The sequence below is a fragment of the Pristiophorus japonicus genome, chromosome 12 (genome assembly GCF_044704955.1).
Source record: "Pristiophorus japonicus isolate sPriJap1 chromosome 12, sPriJap1.hap1, whole genome shotgun sequence".
Lineage (NCBI taxonomy): Eukaryota > Metazoa > Chordata > Chondrichthyes > Pristiophoridae > Pristiophorus > Pristiophorus japonicus.
In genome coordinates this window covers 162,540,422-162,563,165 of record NC_091988.1, presented here as the reverse complement: position 1 = coordinate 162,563,165, position 22,744 = coordinate 162,540,422, and the positions used below count along the sequence as shown (strand labels likewise).

The 22,744-nt window shown below is 44.8% G+C and overlaps 1 protein-coding gene across 1 annotated transcript in view; it reads right to left on the bottom strand.

The window, feature by feature from the left end:
- Window positions 1-22,744, bottom strand: part of LOC139277521 (solute carrier family 12 member 5-like) — a 1,462,676-nt gene that overhangs the window by 170,006 nt on the left and 1,269,926 nt on the right. The gene's annotated exons all lie outside the window — the stretch shown is intronic.

Sequence of the window (22,744 nt, the reverse complement as noted above, 5' to 3'; positions counted from 1 at the left end):
CAAGGGATATAGGTCAGAAATGTTTACGTTTAGATGGCACATTCAATGCAACTTTTCCCTCTGAATTTACACTAGATCAGATCAAAGGTTTATAAAGGCGGTGAGATTGGAAGTGTGGAATATGTGCCTGATAATGGAATCAATCCAAATTTAAACCTGATCTTATGTTATGTTACGTTACGTATCCAAGATGAGAAAAGCCTTCAGGTCCATATGTATTTGCCTCAAATGCGAAATATATTCGGATGATTTACTAGTTTTACCTGAGGATTGGGGAAGGGAAGGTTGCCTCTGTGTGCTGAATGTAATGAAATCATGAATCCGTTTATTAGGAATGACTTTACTAGTTACACACAGTGCACAGACAAGGCCTTTGTCCCATGGAGTAAAACAATGCTAACATTAACACAAATGTATTAAAGAAAAGTTATTTAGGTAAAGACCTACTTTAAAAAGTGAGCGATCTTTTTCCTCAGCAATGATTTTGCAGTATTATAACTGATCAATCATGATGCCAACTTGGGTACAAACCAGGTCTGTTTTAGGCTTCCCAGTTTTAGCATGCAAAAACAAGTTCTACACTTCTACATTCAGATGTAGCATAATAATAAGGAGGGATGTGAAAGACTGTCAACTGTGTGTGGTCACGAGATAATTATGGCCATTTGGCCCATCTTAATTCATCCAGCCGGAAAGATTCTAAAATTCCACAATTATAGAATCCAATTTTTTACTAAAATGGTACCAGGATTTTTGCTCCTACTGTTTAATCTGGAAGCATGTTCCACATATGGAATCCAAGGAAAGTTTTTTCAATGGAAAGCATCAGTATATTGTACATCATTGGCTGGTCTTTCCATTATAATGACTGTGTTATTTGATGGAACCCATAGAAAGCTATAACTTCAGAAACACAAATAAAAATGTGTTACCTCTCTCATTCAGAATAGCATACAATGTTTACGCTTGACTGCCCATTTCTTAAATTGCTCCAAGTCCTACTCACCCATCAACCCTGTGCTCACTGACCTACGTTGGCTTCTGGTCCAGCAATACCTCGATTTTAAAATTTGCATTCTTATTTTCAAATGCATCACATCACCTCACTCTGTCTCTGTAACCTTCTCCAGCCTACAACCCTCGGAGATTTCTGCACTCCTCCAATTCTGGCCACTTGCACATCCCCAATTTCTATTGCTCCACCACTGGTGGCCGTGCCTTCAGCTACCTAGTCCCAAAGCTCTGGAATGCCCTCCCTAACCCACTCCCTCTCATTCTCCTCACTTGAGACTTCAGTGTTAGCTGTGGCTCAGTGGGTAGCACACTTGCCTCTGAGTCAGGTTGTGGGTTCAAAGCCCACTCCAGGGACTTGAGCACATAAATGTAGGTTGACATTCAAGTGCAGTGCTGAGGAAGTGTCTGCTCTCTCATGCGGTTGTAAAAGATCTGATGGCACTACTTCAAATATGAACAGGGGAGTTATCCCCGGTGTCCTTGCCAATATTTATCCCTCAATCAACATAACAAAAAAAAATTATCTGATCGTTATCGCATTGCTGTTTGTGGGAGCTTGCTGTGTGCAAATTGGCTGCCGCGTTTCCCACATTACAACAATGTCTGTACTCCAAAACTACTTCATTGGCTATAAAGCGCTTTGAGACGTCTGGTGGTCATGAAAGGCGCTATATAAATGCAAGTCTTTCTTTATAAAAGAGGCAAAGATCTGAAAACCGCAGAGAGTTCAGAGCGGAGAATCTGCAATTTCATTTTGGATGTTTAACAAGATTCCAATGGCTAATTATCAGGACTTATTTTATCATTCATCTAAGTTAGCAGACACTTCATGAGTGGCACTTCTCTGATCAAGATGAACAGCTGTAGGAACACAAGATACCTACAGCCTAGTTCTCAGATAAATGGGAAACAGTGATTTATCAAAATAATAAGGCAGAAATAAGCATAACAAAACCCCGACTGCATCTTATTTACACAGCACCCAGTCAGTCTCTATAAGATTTCAGAATTAACATGCAGTTGGCAGTGATATCTTGCATACACCAGGGAAATGTGCCAAGATGTGTCCTACTTCAGTGCTGCAACATCTCTTTCAATGACCTAGATAAGCAGCTTTTCCCAGAAATCACAGCCACAGCCAGTTTGTCCTCGTTTTTTTTCTAGAAAGCTTATTATTTCCAAATGAAAAAGAAACTATCCATTCGAAGGCTGAACATTATCTTCCCTTCAAAGCTGGCAAAAACCACATTAGTTGCAATTAACTATTCTCTGGTTTATTATTTATACAGTAATTCCTCATCACTGCAGACTATTGGAGGCTGACATGAATTACAAGAAAAAAATGTAATACAAATGTTGAGATAAGAACTGGATTGTAAAGTGGGTTAGAAAATATCCGTCCATCCCTGGAAGCTGGGCTACAATGAAAGTCTCCTCTTTGCCAGCTATCCTCTGTCAAATACATTAAGGTAAATTAATGCAGTTCCTAATGGATGCACAAGACCACCCATCATTTGGTGTTAATGAGCACTAGATTGTCATTCTTACTCAAAGAAAGCACTTGGATGGGAGCTGTGGGAAATATCAGACTGGTGCAGCAGGCAGTGTGCCCTGAGATTGGTGTTAAGGCAAGCTGTTGAAGTAGAGTTGAGGGAGTTCCATGTACAACCATGTTAAACCTAACCTGAGAGTATGGACTGCTGCCACATTGGTTCTCGGTCCACGAATGTTCCAATTGTAAAATTCTTATCTTCCTTCAAATCCCTCCATGGCTTCACCCCTCCCTGTCTCTGTAACCTTCTTCAGCCCTGTGTTCCTCCAACTCTGTTAATCTCCCCCCTTTCCTTTGCATCGTGTGTTCAGCCACCTCGGTCCTGTGCTCGGGAATTCCCTCCCCAAACCTCTTCACCTCTGCGCCCTGCTCTCTCCTACTTTAAGATGCTGCTTAAAACCAACCTCTCTAACCAAAAGTGTTTGGTCACCTGTCCTAATGTCTCCTTCCTTGACTCGGTGTCAATTTCTGTCCGATTACCCTCACGTGAAGCGCCTTGGGATGTTTTTTTTACTATGTTAAAATTGCTATAAAAATGCAAGTTGTTGCTGTTCCCACAGGGTGAAAAAAGGTCCTGTTGCCAAAAGTAACACCTCTCATTATGTTTAAAGGATAAGAAATGAAGGTGGTTGCATGTGTCCTTCAACATGTGCTGCAGTATCAGAGGGCAGAACAGGAGCAACTTTGACATAAAGAAAGAAAAAACATTTTAAATACAATTACAGCAACGTTTCAAAAAAAATGATTGAAGTTATATGTTTTCTTGAAAACATTTATTTTTGTGAATAGTCACTAGCAGCAGACATAGCCTTTTTCCCAAAAGGAAGTCTGATTTCAAGATAATTTATCTGAAAAGTGGCAATGAGTTTGTGACACTGTGTTTAGTATAAGCCTGATTGATAACAATATAAAACAAAATTAATAATGATCAAAATACTAAAAGTAATAGAAACTCAAAGTCAGATAAAAATTGATTGGTTTCATGTCCCACTTAGACTTTCCTTGAAACTAAATTCAATTTTCATCCGATTAATTTTCATCCTTGAGATCATTATTGCAGGTTTTATGAAAAGATTTTTCAAACAATTTTCTCCATTTGGACCCTGTTGGATGGAACTTATTCTAACAGTACCATGTTTATGCTATTATCTATACTATTATTACCCATACCCCTTACTTTATTCTGCGTGATATGGGCATATCAATTCTTAACACTTTCTTCTCTCTGCTGTTTCAATGGAGGTATTAACCTGTTTATTTTAAATGAGTTTGTGCCTTGAAACAATTGAGAGAGGAATTTCAAACAGACATGTTAAGTGCTCAAACTCTGCTATGCCATATCAACATCACAGGGTCTACATTATTGCTACATTCCAAAATCAATACCAGTATTTTAATCATGTTGGTTCTAATTTTACTGATAGGACCTTATAATAAGCTCGGTTTTAGTTGAGCCATGCGGTTCTTACATTTCAAATAAACAACTAGACTTAATACAAGGGTCCACAGATAAATGTCAATCTGGTTAGTCTGTTGAAAATCACTTTGTTCTGCCTTTTTACAGATTACAAAAACATTAATTGAGAAGTATTAAAGCGCTTGAAGCTAATCATAATACATTATTTTAAGTGTAAAAACTCCCAGTTTTCCAGGAGACCAAAGACTGAACAGAATTTGACCCTGAAATGAGCTTCCGACCACATATCCACGGCATAACTAAGACCACCTATTTCCACATCCACAACATTGCCTGTCTCCGGCCTCACCTCAGCTCATCCGCTGCTGAAACTCTCATCTTTGTTACCTTGAGACTTTACTATTCAAATGCACTCCTGGCTGGCCTCCCATATTCTACCCTACGTAAACCTGAAATCATCCAAAACTCGGCTGCCCATGTCCTAACTCACACAAGTCCCGTTCACCCATTACCTCTCTGCTCGCTGACCTACACTGGCTCCTGGTTAAGTAGCGCCTCGATTTCAAAATTCACATCTTTGTTTTCAAATCCCTCCATGGCCTCACCCCTCCCTAACTCTGTAATTGTCTCCAGTCCCACAACCCCCCCACCTTCCCAGAGATATCTGCACTCCTCTAATTCTGCCCTCTTGATCATCCCTGATTATAATCACTCAACCATTAATGGCTGTGCCTTCTGTTGCCTAGGCCCTAAGCTCTGGAACTCCCTCCCTAAATTTCTTCACCTCTCTATCTCGACCTCTCTTTCCCACTTTAAGACGCTCCTTAAAATCTACCACTTTGACCAAGCTTTTGGTCACATGCACTCATTTCTCCTTAGGTGGTTTGGTGTCAAATTTGTTGTCTCTAACACTCCTGTGAAGTGCCTTGGGGCATTTTACTACATTAAAGATGCTATATAAATACAAGTTGTTGTTGTTGTGGAGAGCGTGCCCATAGACCTCCTTATAAACACAGCAGCTATTTTGTTCGTTCAACATTTTGCTTTCCCCTTTCACATCTTCATGTACTGATATTTTTCCCCCTTCAAACACAAATGAAAGAATGTCTGGTAAGTTACGAAGTCTGTGCAAAGTGTTCAAAATTACAAGGGAGTTTAGAGTAGATCAGGAGAAACTGTTTCCACTGACAGGAGTGTCAGTAACCAGATGACACAGATTGAAGATAATTGGCAAAAGAACCAGAGGCGAGATGAGAATAATTTGTTTTACGCAACGAGTTGTTATGATCTGGAATGCACGGCCGAAAGGGTGGTGGAAGCAGGGTCAATGAAATAATAAATAAATAAATAAAATACTTGAAAGGGAGAAATTTGCAGGGCTTTGGGGAAAGAGTAGGGGATTGGGACTAATTAGATTGCTCTTTCAAAGAGCCGGTACAGACAGGATGGGCCGAATGGCCTTCTTATGTGCTGCATGATTCTGTGGACTACTTGCTGTCATATGTCTGTGCCATTCGTGAATTTGCTTGCTGGGTTGGATTTTGCTAGTTTTCTAGGTTGGCATGTGTGTATCCACTGAAGGCTGGGACCAAAGCCTGTGCCTGCAACCCAGGGCTCCTGCATTCTATCAGTGGATCAATCAGGGTATTTGAAGGTCTTGTAGCACCCTTTGAGTGCTGTGATCTTTCTCAGTGGGCTCCTCATAAAATAAAAGCGTCCGTTACTATAGGTTTTGTCTGCCCTACCGCTGTCAGTATGGAGATTCTTTGAAAGCAGTGGCTTCTTTACACTTGCTTGGCAAATTAAATTCTACCCCAGAGACTATCAGAAGCTCCAGAGAATCCTATGCTTTATTGACTCTAATCTTTTAACTCACACACCATGACATCAAAATATATTTTAATGATACAATAATCATGCTGGTCACATGTCAGCAGCATTAAGATTCATACTGTAGATATCTTAAAACAAAAATTCAGATTTCCTCTACTCTGCCTCTTTACTGCCCTAGACACTGAGATGCAGAAAAGCGAAAATGGAAACCAGCTAAATTGGCATGGAGAATTTAAATAAATACATGTTAATGAGTTAGATTACAAAATTTAGATCAGATTAGAAAAAAATTGGAGATTTTAATACAGAGTTGTAGAAACATTAAAACAAATGTCTTTGAAGAACCTTATCCTGGAGTATACCTTTAAATAACTGAAGTAGCTCGGAGTGTACAGTAATGGGTTCCCACTCTGGAAGGGGCGTGGGTATCGGGGCAGCTATTCGGCTGTGTAAAGTTCAACCTGTCAATCACAGTATTAGTGGTGTCCTTAGGGGGGTGCCCAATGCACACCATCCCAGCCTCAGGAAGGCTGAATAGGAAGGGGAGAAACGGGGGTAAATTAGGTGGAAATTACTGGATTCAAGGATTGCACACTTGGCTACCTTTGCCTTCACATGGACATTATTTATACAATTCATCCGCAGTTTCTTACAGCAAAATAAAGAGGGTCCCACTTGGGCTGACACAAGCAAATCCCTGGTAATTGTTAAAGTGCCAGATGAAAGGGAGAAAGGTGCGTCAAAGATTAAATTCCCCCGGTGTACAGTGCCTGGAGGCAGCGATCGATGCGAGTAAACAGACGGGGCAATATGAAAGTGTCAGGGTGATAAATAGCGGTTAATTAACTGGAGCTGCAGTGCTGAAGGAACGTCAGGATGCAAAGTGGGACCTGGCAACATGCTGTACTCGCAGACTGCTGTGCTATCACTCTGCATGACTAACAAAATACTACAATATAGCAGCACCACAATATCTGCAGTGCCAAGGCTAGACTGCAGCAGTTACTTAACATTGTATCGACCCCATTTACCCAAATCTTCCATATGCTAGTATGGAATATACAACCCTGCAGAATTGTACAGCACAGCAGGAGGCCATTTGCCTGTGCCTGCTCTTTGAAAGAGATATCTAATTAGTCAATACATATGTAATTTAACTGAATATCTGAACCTATTCAAGGTCAATCATTTTGCTTTTAAAGTCCCTCACTTTCCCTGCTGAATAATTTTGATTATACAGATACGACTGCAGGAACAAATGTACAAATGCATAAAAATTGTAATAGACCTCTGGTCTCAATGCAACTTATATTCCAGATGCACTGATGTTCATGTGTAACACATTAGTTCTGCCCTGGGCACCATTTTGTTTGAAGAAGGAGTGGTAGTGAGAGCAGAAGGTGTTGTGCTCCGTCCTATACGGATTTAAACTCATTTTTTACTTTAATTTTAATTTTTTTTTTAAACTAATAATTTCTCAATTCTTGGGCCAATTAAAAAAGAAGGGTACCTTTTTAATATAAAAAAATTCCACGTACATAAAACATTAACAGGTACAGAGGATATCATCTCCCTAGCTGTATTTAATTTTGTGAAAATATCGGCCCCACAAATCCACAGGCCCGATCCTGGGGGTTACGCAGTGACCATGCTGGAGTTTGTGGGGTCACGGGGGAGAGCACCTAACTTGCATGGAGTCGCTAAGGCTCCCTGTGCCACAATGACCACATCTCGAGTGCCCGCCTGTCCCACGTGGCAGGAAATTCTGATGGTTGTCTGCCATTCGCGGCACAGACACACTGGGCCAAATGGCCCCCTTCTGTGCCATAAATTTCTATGAAATTTCTATGATTAGGATTGGGTTTGTCCAACTCCTCCCCCTCAACTTCATTGTGGAAAAAAGTCAGATCCAATTTTTTTTTAATCTTACAGGGGCCAAAATTGCCCCCTCTATAAGCTCCATTACCGCTCCATTCCTGCCTCTTATAGGCCGCTCCATTTGGTCCATCCGTCTGCCCCCAGGCCGGAAGTGGCGGGAATGGGTTTACACACCACCTGTTTTCCCGTCCCGTCAAGCGTGCGCCGGCCCCACACTGACTAGCGACAACCCCCTGTGGCAAATTGCCCTGCGGGAGCGGAGGTGCCACCGGTCGGTACCACTGACAGCTTTCCCCCGCGGGGGGCTGTGTGTGGCTGGGCGTCGCATCTGCCCTTAAAGGGGAGGGCATGCTGCCACGCCTCCATTTTATTTTAATTTTCGGCCGACTTCCAGGTCGGCCCGACACTGGTGCCCATGGTTTTGGCCGGGCTGCGAATAGGCAGCCCGGCACCCCCTCTTGGGTGCCAGGCCGCTGGCCCAGCCAAAACCCTCCCCGGTGGCCCAGTGGGCCTAACTAAAATATCTGCAGTGTTCGCAGCGGCCCTCCCCTTTAACTGAAGGGGAGGGACATTGTGGTAGGTCAGCATGGCACTGATGACTCATTGGGGCAGCTGACCCGATAGAACGGCACTGCCACCCCGCAGCCGCCCAGAACACCGCCCCGCTCCAAAAAAACATTCAATCAGCTGAAAATCGATTGAGTCTCTGCCCCATGGATTGGGATGGAGAAAATTTTTTTTTTAAATGCTAAGTGCGGCCCGTTTCAGGCAGAGGGCAATTTCAGCCCCACAATCTCTTCTGAAATCCAGGCCGCTCCTCTCACCTTGACCGCAATGTTAACCTTGCTCAACTGCACAGGCGGCAAGGCTGTCCTCCCAAAGCCTGCGGGATCTTTTTTCAGCATATGCGCAGCGGGTCCTGATGGTGTCACTGGGACCCAATTTTAACTAGCTGGCCTGAGCTGGAAGCAGTGGCAAGATTACCGCCAGGCCCAACCCAACGGCAAAGCGGATCGGTGCCAGAAGGCGCCCCAAAAAAGCGAAGCTCCTGTGAGCTCCACAAGAAAAGCTTTGGCCTCCCCAGCCGAGGACTTGCCCAGCCAATCGGGAGGCCCCCACGGGTAGGCCACAGCAGTCGATCTCGCCACTTACCTGGTCTCGGCAGGCAGCCTCCAGGCCTGTGATTTTCCACCAGCGGGATTTAAACAAGGACCGGGAGTTAAAAAAAAACCTTGGGCCTCATTTCAGGAGCAGTGCAGGAGTTTGTAACTCCCGTCTCCGGTCACCTGGTGAAAATATTGCCCAGAGTTAAAATGGGGGAAGCAGGAACATACACAACAATAAACAGCCTGTTGTAATGTCACCACCGTAATCCCACCAGCTCCACGCAGACACGGTGAGCAATATTATGGCAACAAGACTTAGTAATGGAAACAGCACCAACTGCTCCAGATGTTGCATATCTTTCGGAAACAGCTGGTGGAATCCAGGGCCAATTGACATTTTAATGGTTTTCAATCGCACTCCTTTTACTGAACATCTCTTTCTCAAAACTAACCCAATCGACACAGACCATAGATTGGCTGGAAATGAAATTATGTAACTGACATGAAAATGACAAATAGATCATTACAAAAGGCATCCTGCAGGTCATGTGACAACACAACTAAACATGTGTTGCGGTTGCAATCATCTCTACCAGAGCAAGCATTTTCAGAACATCTTGGCAGCAGAGCGTTAGCTGGTGCCAAAAAAAATCAGAGACAATGCAAAAGTGACTAAGCAATAAATTGATGTAATTCCCATTTCAGTTTTAGAGTCATCGGTTGCCATGGATACAGTGTGTGGCAGTTGCGATACCGTCAACACAGCAGGACCAAATACTGCATCTCACTTCGTCAGCAACGCACAGCACAGGGCTCATGCGCATGTATGTTTTCACTTGTTTGGGTATGTGTGTTTGTGTTCATACATGTCATACGCATGTGTGTATGTGTGTGTGTACTTGCGTTAAAGACAAGAATGTGTGTACAGAGGAAGAATTATTTGTAACCTACTTTGTGCCCAGTCTCGTCCTGTGAGCAGCTAAATCGTCTGTGCATGTATTTTATTTTGTGTCTGTTCCCTATGTATTTTATTTCTGTCCCCTGATGTTCAAATCAAAATGAAAGAACACTAAATAGACAGGAATATAAAACTAGACAATCAAGAAAGGGGATAAGTGAGAAATGAATGATTCAATTGTATTGGAAAAAAAGATGAATAAACAAGCCAGAAGAGAGAAAGTGAGTGTGATTATATAGAAAGTAATAAAGACACTATCAGTTATTTGTTCTCAGGATGAGTTGACACTGGCAAAATTGCATTTATTGCCTGAAAGGTGGTGGTGGCCTGTCCCCTTGAACCTCAGGCAGTCCTGTTGGCGATGGTGTTAGGCCAGGAATTCCAGGATATTGACTCAATGACCATGATGGAACAGTGCTCCATGTCCAAGGCAGGATGGTGGGATTTGGACGCGATGATGTTCTCACGACATTGCTACTCTTGGTGATAGAGGTCACGGGGAGGAAAGCGTTATTGAAGTAACCTTGGTGAATTGCTGCAGTGCATTCTGTGGATTGTACAAACTGCAGTCGCAGTGTGCCAGTGATGGTAGGGCTGGATTCAGGAGGTGGAGAGCACTGTGCTGCGCACCAGACGTTGCAGGCCATGCCGTCCTGCTGGAGTGGGCTTCAGCGTGCAGGCGCTCTTTTCAATCGCGTCTACAGGCTCGCTCTTTAGGCCCACTGGAGCGGGCTTTGGCGCCTTTGCGCTGGACCCATTTCGGCACCTGCTCACTGGAGGTCGCTACAGGCCTGAGCACTGAGCCACTGAGAATGAGAATGGCTGTCGAATGCCGACACTGTGCTGGGAGTCGAGGCAAATGGCGATGCACTTATAAAGAGCAACTATGCTACGGTTCTGAGCCTGAGAGAGAGTGGGGGGGGGGGGGAGAGAGAGCGATTGGGGAGGGAGAGAGAGAGACGGAGGGAGAGAGAGAGAGAGAGAGACTGGGGAGAGAGAGAGAGAGAGCCTGGTTGGGGGCGGGGGGGGGGGGGGGGGAGGGGGGAAGCAAGACAGGCGGTGAGAGAGAGATTGGAGAAAAACTGGGTGGGAGAGAGGGAGATTTAATTGGAGAGAGAGAGACTGGGGGTAGGGAGAGATTGCGAAGAGAGAGACGGGGAGAGAGAGAGAGAGACTGAGGAGAGAGGGAGAGACTGAGGAGAGAGAGAGAGGGAGATTGGGAGGGGAGAGAGAGAGACTGAGGAGAGAGAGAGGGACTGAGGAGAGAGAGAGGGAGACTGGGGAGAGAGCGAGACTGGTGAGAGAGAGAAACTGGGGAGAGAGAGACTGGGAAAAGGGAGAGAGAGACTGGGGAGAACGGGAGACCGGGGAGAGAGACAGACTGGGGGGGAGAGAGACTGGGGAGAGCGAGATTGGGGAGAGAGAGAGAGAGAGAGAGAGACTGGGGAGAGATAGAGTCTGGGGAGAGAGAGAGACTGGGGAGAGAGAGAGACTGCAGAGGGAGAGAGAGAGAGACTGGGGAGAGACTGGGGAGAGAGAGAGAGAGACTGGTGAGAGAGATGGATGAAAGAGAGACTGGGGAGAGAGAGGGAGACTGCGGAGAGGGAGACTGGGGGGGAGAGAGGAAGACTGAGGAGAGAGAGCGACTGAGGAGAGAGGGAGACTGGTGAGACTGAGGAGAGAGAGAGACTGAGGAGAGAGAGAGAGACTTAGGAGAGAGAGAGAGACTGGTGAGAGAGAGAGACTGGAGATAGAGAGACTGGAGAGAGAGAGAGCATTGGGAGAGAGGGAGAGTGAGAGAGAGTTAGGAAGAGAGTGAGAAACTGGGGAGAGAGAGACTGGGGTGAGAGAGAGGGAGTGAAGGGGGAGGAAGAGTGAGCCTGGGGAGCAAGAGAGTGAGACTGGGGAGGGAGATTGGGGAGAAAGAAAAACTGGAGAGAGAGAGACTGGAGAGAGAGAGAGACTTGAGGAAAGAGAGAGAGAGAGAGAGATTGGGGAGAGAGAGAGGGAGACTGGGGGGAGAGAGAGAGACTGGAGAGAGAGAGAGAGACTGGTGTAATATAGAGCTCCACCTACTGTGGTAATGCAACAATTGCTGTAAATACAATAAAAGCATCAGGTGACAGGTCACCTGACAAGTTCCTAAGTTGAAGCCATCTCTAAGTGTGTGTTTGTGATGTCATAGAGAATATACCACATTGGCGATGTAGGATCGGTTTCCTAGCTGAAATTTTTGTTGGTGGATGATTCCAGCCAAACAACAGAGACTAGAGAGGTCCTTTGTGTTGCAGCTGAAAATCCAAGGAAAATTACAAGCACACTTGGCTGAACTGCCAGAGTCCAGATGGCCGCGCCTATGGGAATAATAGGGAACTTGGTTGAATTCTATCGTGACCGAGAGGCTTTCGGAGTATATGTGGAGCGGCTAGAAATGTTTCTCCGTGAATAGTATCATCGAAGTCCCCGATGATGAAACCCATAACCGGGTGGTGCTAGAAAAAAAATGGGCTATTTTCCTGACGGAAGCAGGCCCCAAGCTGTATGAAACCCTGAAACATCAGCTTGCTCCCGTCAAGCCAAAGGACACATCACTTATGGAGATTGTAAACAAGTTAGAACAGCACTACAGTCCTGAGCCCCTGGAAATTGCTGAAAGTTATCATTTTGGAATACAAAATCAATTATCTGATGAGTATCAGTGAGTACATTGTAGGATTAAAAAACGCTATCCATTCACTGTCATTTCGGAAACTTTTAGGACCGCTTTGTTTGTGGGATGAAAAATGAAGCGATCAGAAGACAGTTGTTGACAACTCCTAACTTAACGTTTGATTTAGCTTGTCAGACAGCTATGTTGATGGACATGGCCGACCAATGTTCTCGAGAATTTTGTACCATTTCCAGTCATCAGACAACTGAGGTGAACCGCCCGCAGGTTAAAAGTAAAAAGCAGTTGGGCCCCAAGGTCTCAGCAACTAACAATGGTAACAGAACATTGAAGTCGTGCTATCGGTGTCTGGGGCAAAACATTGCTCAAAGTTGTCCATATATGAAGGCAGAGTGTTTCTTCTGCATGAAAACTGGGCATCTTACGAAGGCATGCTGACTGAAGAGTAAACCAACTTTCAAGGCTATAAGTAGAAATCCCTAGAGAGTACATAACATGGAAGAAAAGCAATAGGATGAAGAGATACACATCATCAGGAGCACAAAGATATCTCACAATGATTCTCAAAGTATCATATCCAAGTAGATGTTGCAGGAACCATGATACGTATGGAAATCGAGACTGGTGCATCCATGAGCATAGTACCGGAATCGCTATATCTCGACAAATTACGTGATTTCCCACTGGAGATGTCAAAGATAGAGCTATGAAGCTACTTAACAGAGCAAATCCCTGTGGTAGGACGTATCACTGTACCGTTGAAATACAAGAATCAATTTCAGAGCTTGCCTCTCTTAGTAGAAGCAGGAGACAAGCCTGCTTTACTCGATGGAACTTGGTTGGGATCATTACAGCTGGATTGGAGTGATATTTTTCAAATTGAAACGAGATTTGCATTGAAGGATGATGTCATCAAGAAGTATCCGAAGGTGTTCTGCGAAACAGGCTTCAAGGCGAGTGTCAGAGTATAGAAGGACGCTAGACCAGTTTATTGCAAGCCACATCCCGTACCATACACACACAAAGAGAAAGAACTCAAAAGACTAGAGACTGAGAATATTAACTCTAAGATAGATCTATGTAATTGGGCTATACCCATTGTTGTTGTACATAAGTCAGATGATTAGAAAATAACCGTAAACCAGGTTCTAGAGGGTAATCTCCCCAATACATTGCCAAATGTAGATTTGTTCACAATGCCAACAGATGGTCAGACCTTCTCAAAGTTAGATCTCACAAATGCCTACTTACAACTTGAACTAGATAAAGAGTCCAAGTCATGCTTGGCTATAAATGCTCATCTAGGCCTATATCTTTAATAGGCTACCATTTGGAGTGTCTTCTGCCCCCGTCATATTCCAAGGGGTGATGGACCAGATTATGCAATGTATTGAAGGGATAGTATGTTATTTAGATGACATACTCATTTCAGCACCAAACAGGCAAATCCATAATAACGTGTTGAATGAAGTGCTCAAATGACTAGAAAAGCACAGAGTACAAGTGACTGCTCGCAAGTGTGAGTTATTTCAAAACTCAGTGGAGTACTTAGGGCACAGAGTAGACAAAGATGGTTTACATCCAACCAAGGGAAACCTGGATGCAATTAGAAATGCACCCACTCCCAAGAATGTCACTGAACTTCGATCAGTTTTGGGTCTTTTGAACTATTATGGGAAGTTCCTACCATATTTGGCTACATTGTTACATCCATTGAATGAGCTGTTGAAAAAACAGGTCCAATGGAAGTGGTCAGAAGAATGCATTCAAGGAGTGTAAAAGCCAGTTGGTAGAGAGCTTCATGTTAGTTCGCTATGACATATCTAGGGAGATCAAGCGAGCATGTAACGCCTCTCCATATGGAGATGGGGCAGTGATCTCTCATGTACTACATAGTGGGGAGGAGAGACTAATTGCTTTTGCTTCACGCACTCTCAGTGCCAGTGAGCGTAATTATGCGCAGATTGAAAGAGAAGCTTTGGCATTAATTTTTGGGGTCAAGAAGTTCCACAAATACTTGTATGGTCATAAGTTTACCATTGTTGCAGACCATAAGCCCCTGACAGCAATCCTCCATCCAAAGTCCCCAGTTCCAACATTAGCTATAGCCCGAATGCAGAGATGGGCTTTGATTTTGTCAGCATATATGTAGGACATTGAGTACAGATGATCAACTGATCACAGTAATGCTGATGCTATGTCTAGGTTGCCATCTCCATCACAAGTTACACCCAATAGGGAAGAAGTGTTCTATTTTTCATACATTGATGAACTGCCAGTCACAGGTGAAGAGATTGGCAGAGCAACCAAACATGACAGAGTTATATCAAACGTGTATGGCTGGCCAAACCAAATATCAGAGTAAGATATTCATCCATACTTCATCATAGGAATGAATTATCAGTGGATAAAGATTGTATCATGTGAAGTGCAAGAGTGGTTATCCCAAATAAATTCAGGTCCAAATTATTCAGAGATCTTCATGACTGCACATGTGTTTGACCAAGCGTTTTGCACACAGTTACTTATGGTGGCCAGGTCTAGATAAAGATATAGCGTACATCTTTAGTCAGTGTACAACATGTCAATCGGTAAGCAAGAAACCATCATCAGTACCATTACAGCCATGGAAATGGTCTCCCTGGGTGTGCCAAAGATTACATATAGATTTTGCTGAGTTAGGTCAGCAATTATTCATTGTGATTGATAGCCATTCGAAATGTGTCAAAGTGTTTCCAATGTGGAAAATAACAAGTAAAACACTAGACAATTTGCGAAGATTATTTTCTTCATATGGCCTCCCAGAAGAAATTGTGTCTGATAATGGGCCACAATTTTGTTCAGAAGAATTTGCATAGTTCACGAGCAGAAACGGTGTGAAACATACTAAGGTCCCACAGTACCACCCTGCTTCAAATGGTGCAGCAGAGCACACAGTACAAATTGTAAAACGTGCTCCCATCAAACAAATATTGGATCCAAATCCAAAGAAAAGGCAGTTGGACCACAAATTGGCTAATTTTCTTATTACTTAATGTAATACTCCTCATACAACTATTTGTAGAACAGCAGCAGAGTTGTTTCTCAAACAACAACCATGAACCAGGTTCTCGTTGTTAAAGCCAAACTTGGCAGTCAGTAGAAATGAAACAATTAAGACAGAAAGAGAATCATGATAGAGGTAGAGTAAGAGAGAGGTGTGAAATTAAATCAGAAAGTGAGAGTGAAGAACCATCACCATAAATGATTAAGGAAGAGTGATGAAGATATGTGGTTCTCGCACATATTTGGTCAAGATGTTTGATCATGGACAGGTTAGGTTTGTTTACATTGGTCATATTTTACCTACAGATGTGGAAGGAGTTGAAAGTTGGAATGATTTGATTATTTCTGACTTATCAGATACTTTTGTTACAAGTACAGTGCCAGTAGAAAATCATATATCAGATGTACTAGAAACAAATCCAAGAGAAAGTCAGAATTTAAATCTGAATCCAAGTCAGGCAGACAAACAGTTCAAATGTTAATCGAGGGTTACCCTTGGAGGTAAACACTCATCAGGCTCAGCCTAGAAAGAGTCTAAGTTCGACACCTTGTTTGGAAAGTTCTGTTCGAGAGTGAAGGTATCCTCTTCAAAACAGAAAACAAGTGGTTAAATTTAATTTGTAAATATGGCAAAATAAGTCCATATATTTTGTTATATATAACCATGCAAGTTATGTATGATGATTATTTTGTTATAATTACTTCTTCAATAAGGAGGGAGAAGTGTAATATATAGCCCCACCTAGTGGACTACTGCTCCACCTAGTGGGCTACTGCTCCACCTAGTGGACTACTGTGGTAATGCAGCCATTGCAGTAAATACAAAAGAAACATCAGGTGACAGGTCACCTGACAAGTTCCTGAGTTGAAGCCATCTTGTAAGTATGTGTTTGTGATGTCGTAGAGAATATACCACAACCGGGGAGAGGGGTAGAGAACAAGAGAGATAGAGAGACAGAATTGGGTGAAAGTGAGAGTGAGAATGGGGAGAGAGAGAGAGACTGGGGGGAGAGAGAGAGAGAGACTGGGGGGAGAGAGAGAGAGACTGGAGAGAGCGAGAGATGGACAGAGAGATGGACAGAGAACGAGAGAGATGGACAAAGAGAGAAGAGAGATGGGAGCGAGAGACTGGGGGAGAGAGATTCCCTGTGCTTCTTACAATAGTGGTAAAAAAAATCTTTAGCATCCATTGACAGGGCCTCATTTAATCATCTCTTCTAAAACCTGCAGGCAGTTATCGCTCAGGATTACACTGAGCTGGGAGATTAAGGGCTTTCAATTAATTGCAAACAGGTTAATGGAGCTGGTGTCTGATTATGAACACCTTCATTATCACATGAGCACAAATAGGAATGCTTTGACAAGAAGCATTTTCCCTCAGAGGAAAAGAATTGTCATTTTTCAACATTGACTGGACTTCAAATGATTAAAAAATGGGAGTAAAACTCTGTCCTGAACCGACATGATTCTCAGCTTCTCCTTTTGCTCTGATGTTCTTTGCACAAAGAGACAGAGAGACATAGAGAGGAGGGGGAGAGGGGAGAGAGAGAGAGAGAGAGAGAGAGAGAGAGAGAGAGAGAGAGAGAGAGAGAGAGAGAGAGACTCTCTATTAAACCAAGTGATAAGAGAGGGGAAAAAGTTTGTTCCCCTGTTTGTATCTCAGAGTCTATGAGAGACAGAGGGAACGGCAGCAGGAAAAGAGGAAACAACTTCTCCAAAACTGATCCTAACTCATCGCCAAGGCTAGGGCCAGATAACCTCACTGTCTTGTTAGGATCTTTAACCACTTTATTCACTTTCTTATTTGAGCTCCGTTTGGAATTAGAGGTCATTTTATTATTTATTTTTATGTTTAACAACACTGTTGAAGAGGGAAAAGGAACCTTGGAGCAACTTCTTCTGGCAAAGCTACAATGAGAATTGAAAGAATTTAAAGAATTTTAATTAACGTTTCACAAAAAATGAGTGTTATAAACACTTCCCCCCCCCACCTCCCCACAAAGTTTTGAATATAATTTTGGAAGAAAGAAGCAAAAATCAATTTTCCCCTCATCTGAACAAGCTTCAACCAGTTCTTGAAGTTCAAACACTTTTAAAGAAATGCTTAAAATGTTTTAAAATTGAAATTTCTCAATATGTGATTTTGAATGATTGCCTGAAGGAGTAGTTTTACACAAACATGCAGCCTTGCTATCGAGGAGGGCAGGGAGGATTTGTATGAGTTACATATTACTTTTTATTGACTTAAAAAATATATATCATTAAGACATTTAGGAAGAGAACCAAAAAAGGGGAAAAACACAAACCATATTATTTTGTCTGTCATTTTATAGTGAACGAACAAGTCTCAGGAATAATGTAAAGATGGATTTCCTCTTAAACGTTTAGTGAAGTGTTAATAGAAATAAGAGCTTTAATAATGATGTATAAAAATTGCAGAAAGCTACTTTAGGAGAAACCACTATTTGTTTACTGAGAAAGACATAGAAAATACTTTGATTAAATTGATAATATACAATTTTGACGGTATAAATGACTGAAATAGGAGATTAAAATTTGAGGGGGTGAAATTCGGTAATGCCCCGTTTGTGGCAGTAACTTTAAACTTTGAGAAAATTTAGCGCCCGGCGAGAAGCCTTGCCAAATTGTGTGAAATTGGATGTTTTCACCTCAGCAGTGAAGGGAGCGGTAAATGAGATGCTAATGGCCTCAGGTGGGCGCTGCAGGGGTGCTATTCACAGCCACTTACCCACTCTCCTGATCTTTGGGCACCCTGTGCGGAGGGGAGCGGGTAGGTCCGAAGGCCTCCTCGTAGGACTGCTCCTGGGCACGGCCAAGGGTGCCATCAGCCGGTCCAGGCAGCGGGCGGTCGAGGGGGTCGTTCAACCTGACTGCCTGCCTCTCTTCCGCTCTTACATCCGGTCCAGGGTGTCCTTGGAGATGGAGCACGCGGTGTCCACCGGTACGCTCGCGGCCTTCCGTGAGAGGTGGGCACCGGAGGGACTGGAGTGCATCATCACGCCCGGCAACCAAATTTTAATTTGATTTTACGTTTCTAAGTTTAATTTGTTTTAATTGCCGGTGCTTTTAGTGTCCCCCTTCCCTTTTATAGGGGGCACTGGGGAAAATTGTGATTTTAGTGCCCAAAAAAAAAACCAAAAATAGAAAAACACAAAAAAAAAACAAAAAAAGGGGGGGAAAAAAAAAAAAGGGCCTTGTAAATGTCTGGAGTGTCACCCAGGTCGGGTGGCACCGTTTAATGTTTTATGTTTTCGCAGGTAAACTCAAAAGAGTTTCACAGCCACTTACCCACTCTCCTGATCTTTGGGCACCCTGTGCGGAGGGGAGCGGGTAGGTCCGAGGGCCTCCTCGTAGGACTGCTCCTGGGCACGGCCAAGGGTGCCATCAGCCGGTCCAGGCAGCGGGCGGTCGAGGGGGTCGATCAACCTGACTGCCTGCCTCTCTTCTGCTCTTACATCCGGTCCAGGGTGTCCTTGGAGATGGAGCATGCGATGTCCACCGGTACGCTCGCGGCCTTCCGCGAGAGGTGGGCACCGGAGGGACTGGAGTGCATCATCACGCCCGGCAACCAAATTTTAATTTGATTTTACGTTTTAAAGTTTAATTTGTTTTAATTGCCGGTGCTTTTAGTGTCCCCCTCCCCTTTTATAGGGGGCACTGGAAAAAATGTGATTTTAGCGCCCCCAAAAAAAAGGAAAAACACAAAAAAAAACACAAAAAAGAAAAAAAGGGCCTTGTAAATGTCTGCTGTGTCATCCAGGGCAGGTGGCACGGTTTAATGTTTATGTTTTACAGGTAGACTCTAAAAGAGTTTCACAGCCACTTACCCAAGTTCAGCTGAGTTGCATTCAGCAATCAGCCTTCAATCCTTGACTCCAGCTCCATCTGACTCTTAAAGAGGAAGTAATTTCAACCTGCTGTTGCTCGTTTTCAGCATTGCTGCAATTTAGTCAGTCATCTCTGTATCTCAGCAACGCAGAAATGGTTGCTGTGAATCCCCCTTCAAGGGAGAGGGCCACACGGTTTAATGATGTGGCGCTGGAGACATTGGTGAGGGCAGTGGAGAGAAGAAGGGAGTCGCTGTTCCCTCCATCGGGAAGGAGGCCAGCACCACAGGTATTCAGGGCCATATGGTGAGAGGTGCCCAGGAGGTGTCGGCCAGCAGTGGTGGACAAAACCCTCACACAGTGCAGAAAGAAATTCAACGACCACTGTCGGGTAGTGAAGGTGAGTACACGCTTCCAGACCTCCTACATACCAGCCTCTGAACCTCTGTCTATGCACACTGTGTAAACCACCACTTCCCCACCACACAACCACCAAGCATCTGTAGCTACTCACACTCACATCCTCACCACACGCCTTACCTACATTCACAGCTATTCAACCACAGCAGGCATATCTTCCACATATATAGCTGGACTCATACTCACACAAGTTCCTTTCTTTTGCAGGCCAAGATGGCACATAACAGATGGGAGCAGCAGCGGACTGGAGGAGGGGAACCTGAACTGCGCCAGCTGATTGACCTTCAGGAGTGAGTGCTGCAGCTCATCGGTCCACAGGTGGTGTGCGCCATAGCCGATGGAGACATTAACCCTGCTGGAGCTAACAACGGTATCTTTATCCCCTCTCCTTTTCACATCCCACTTCCTCCCCACACCAGAAGGCTTTATCACTTTCCAGCTCCTGACACTATCTGCATTCCTTGCTCCATTCCTGCCCCACTGCCCTCAACTTAATGTGAGTCTTGTGCCAGGAAAGCTTTCAGATAATCAGCCAGCAGATGTAGAGCCTGCATCCCCCAACAGAGTCAGAAGGGAGAGGAAGAGGAGGAAGAGCATGAGGAGGATGATCTGAGCACTGCATCATTGCTTCTCTCACTCGCAGGCACCAGCTCAGATAGTGGCACTACACATTCATTGGAGGTTAGGTTAGTAGAGGGGTCTGCACTGGGTGATGCACCAGGGCCTAGTGGGCTGCAGCAAGGCCAAGGAGAAAGGGAATCTCGGGAGCCATCTCCCCGAAGAGCGAGTTTGCATGTGGGTTCTGCTACAGTGGACTCAGATGAAGACCTCGATGAGGAGGCATTCACACAAAGGGCGATGACCATGCACTATGATATCATAGGTGCAATGACAATGGTGCCCGAGAGCCTCATGGCAGTGGTACGGAATGTGGAGGAGTCCGCCTCCCATATTGTATAGAGCTCTGCGTACACCATGGGGCCCATCATTGCCAGTCTGCAAACGATGGTGGACTCCCAGAGAGACTGTGTGGATGCAGACATCATGACGCATGTCATAGGCGATGTGTCAGCTTCCATTGAGGCACAGGTGGAAGCAATGCAACGTCTTGGTGCTGCAATGGGGTCAATGGTTTCTTGCATGGAAGCTCATACTGCTCTCATGCAGTCACAGCTAGATGCCACGCAACGTCTTGGTGCTGTTATGCAGTCAATGACTGCTGGCATCGAGTCTCAGACTGCTCTCATGCAGTGTCAGTTGCATGCCACACATACTCTGACTGTTGCCATCACCACTGGGTCTATCACGGTCCACCAGGCATCCAGCAGATTGGTGGGGATGCTGAAGTGCTGCCCTTAGGGAGAGGCACTGGGTCAGTGGAGCAGGAACCTGCTGTCCTCTCTCAGGATGACAGCATTCCTGATCCCACCACTGCAACTCCGCCATTGCATTTGTCGCTGCCTGTCACCCAGCCAGCCCAGACTGCCGCTGCCCAGCCTGAGGTGGTGCGCCGCCCAGCCTGAGGTGGTGCAGTTTACAGCCGGGCCTTCCAGGCTCAGAGCTGGTCAAGGGCATCCTGCAAGGCCATCTGTAGTCTCTGGCCCTGACACACAGCAGCCTTCCACCAGCCGGGCTGTAGCCACAGGGGACACACTGTGGAGAAGTATTAGACTAGGTCAACGAAAGAGGGACTATAAGGAAATGCACAAGGGTGATTATTAAATACTTTATGACACCGTTTATTGTTGTTATTTAAATTTTGATTGGAATGTTTCATGTTTGCTGTTGTCTCTCATTTCAGTTTTGGGGCTTTGGTATGGAAGGGCAAATTGATGTAGTGATGGGGACATCCAGAGGAAATGGAAAGTGGGATGGAAATCAGTGGAAACGAGCTCTGATGAGATGGGCATGGACCGCCCTTGCAGAATCGCGATTGATTGGCTGCCTCCTCCATCGCTGTTGTTGCTTCTCCTGCTTCTCCTCATCCTCCTCCTCCTCTTGTTCCTCCTTGTGCTCATTCTCCGCCTGGTCCTCCTCCTGAGGTGGTGTGGCTATGCCTGGTGGCAATTGCTGTGCCCTCATGATGGCTAAGTTGTGCAGCATGCAGCAGACGACAATGAATAGGGACACCTGCTCAGGCGAGTAGTGGAGGACTTCTCCCGAACAGCCAAGGCAGCGGAACTGTTGCTTGAGCACTCCAATGGTCTACTCAATGATGTTCCTGGTGGCAGCATGGCTCTCATTGTCTGAGAGCTAGGCAGGAGTGGTAGGGTTGCGGAGGGGAATCATGAGCCACGTGGAGAGCAGATAGCCCTTGTCTCCGAGCAGCCAACAACGAGCTTTATGTGGTAGCTGGAACAGAGCTGGCACTGTCTGATGTTTGATGAACGCATTGTGGCTGTTGCCAGGATAGCGGCTTTGACAGTGAGGATTCGGCATGTGTGGTCACACACCAGCTGCACATTAAATGAGTGGAAGCCTTTACAGTTACGGAAGATCTCAGGATTGTTATTTGGTGCCCGCAAAGCGACGTGGGTGCAGTGAATGGCAGCCTGCACCATGGGGAAGCCCACTATCCTGATGAAGCCACCTGCACGCTCGTGCTGCTTCTCTCTGTTCCTGGGGAAGGAAATGTAGTCTCTATTCATTCTGTACAGAGCATCTGTGACGTCACAGATGGAGCAATGGATGACAAACTGGGAGATGTTGGAGATATTTCCTGTCGCACCCTGGAAGGATCCATTGGCAAAGAAATTGAGCGCGATGGTGATCTTGACTGCCACTGAGAGAGTCGTTCTCACCCTGGTCTGAGGCTCGAAGTCAGTTTGCAGTAGATGGCAGAGCTCTGTGACCACATCCTTGCTGAAGCGCAGCCTTCGAGCACATTGTTTCTCAGTGAAATTGATGTAGGAAAATTGCTGTCGGAATACTCTGGGAGGGTAAGGTATCCTGTTGCCAGCCCTGTTGTGTCTTCTCCCTCTGGCCACATTTTGCTGCCTTTCTCC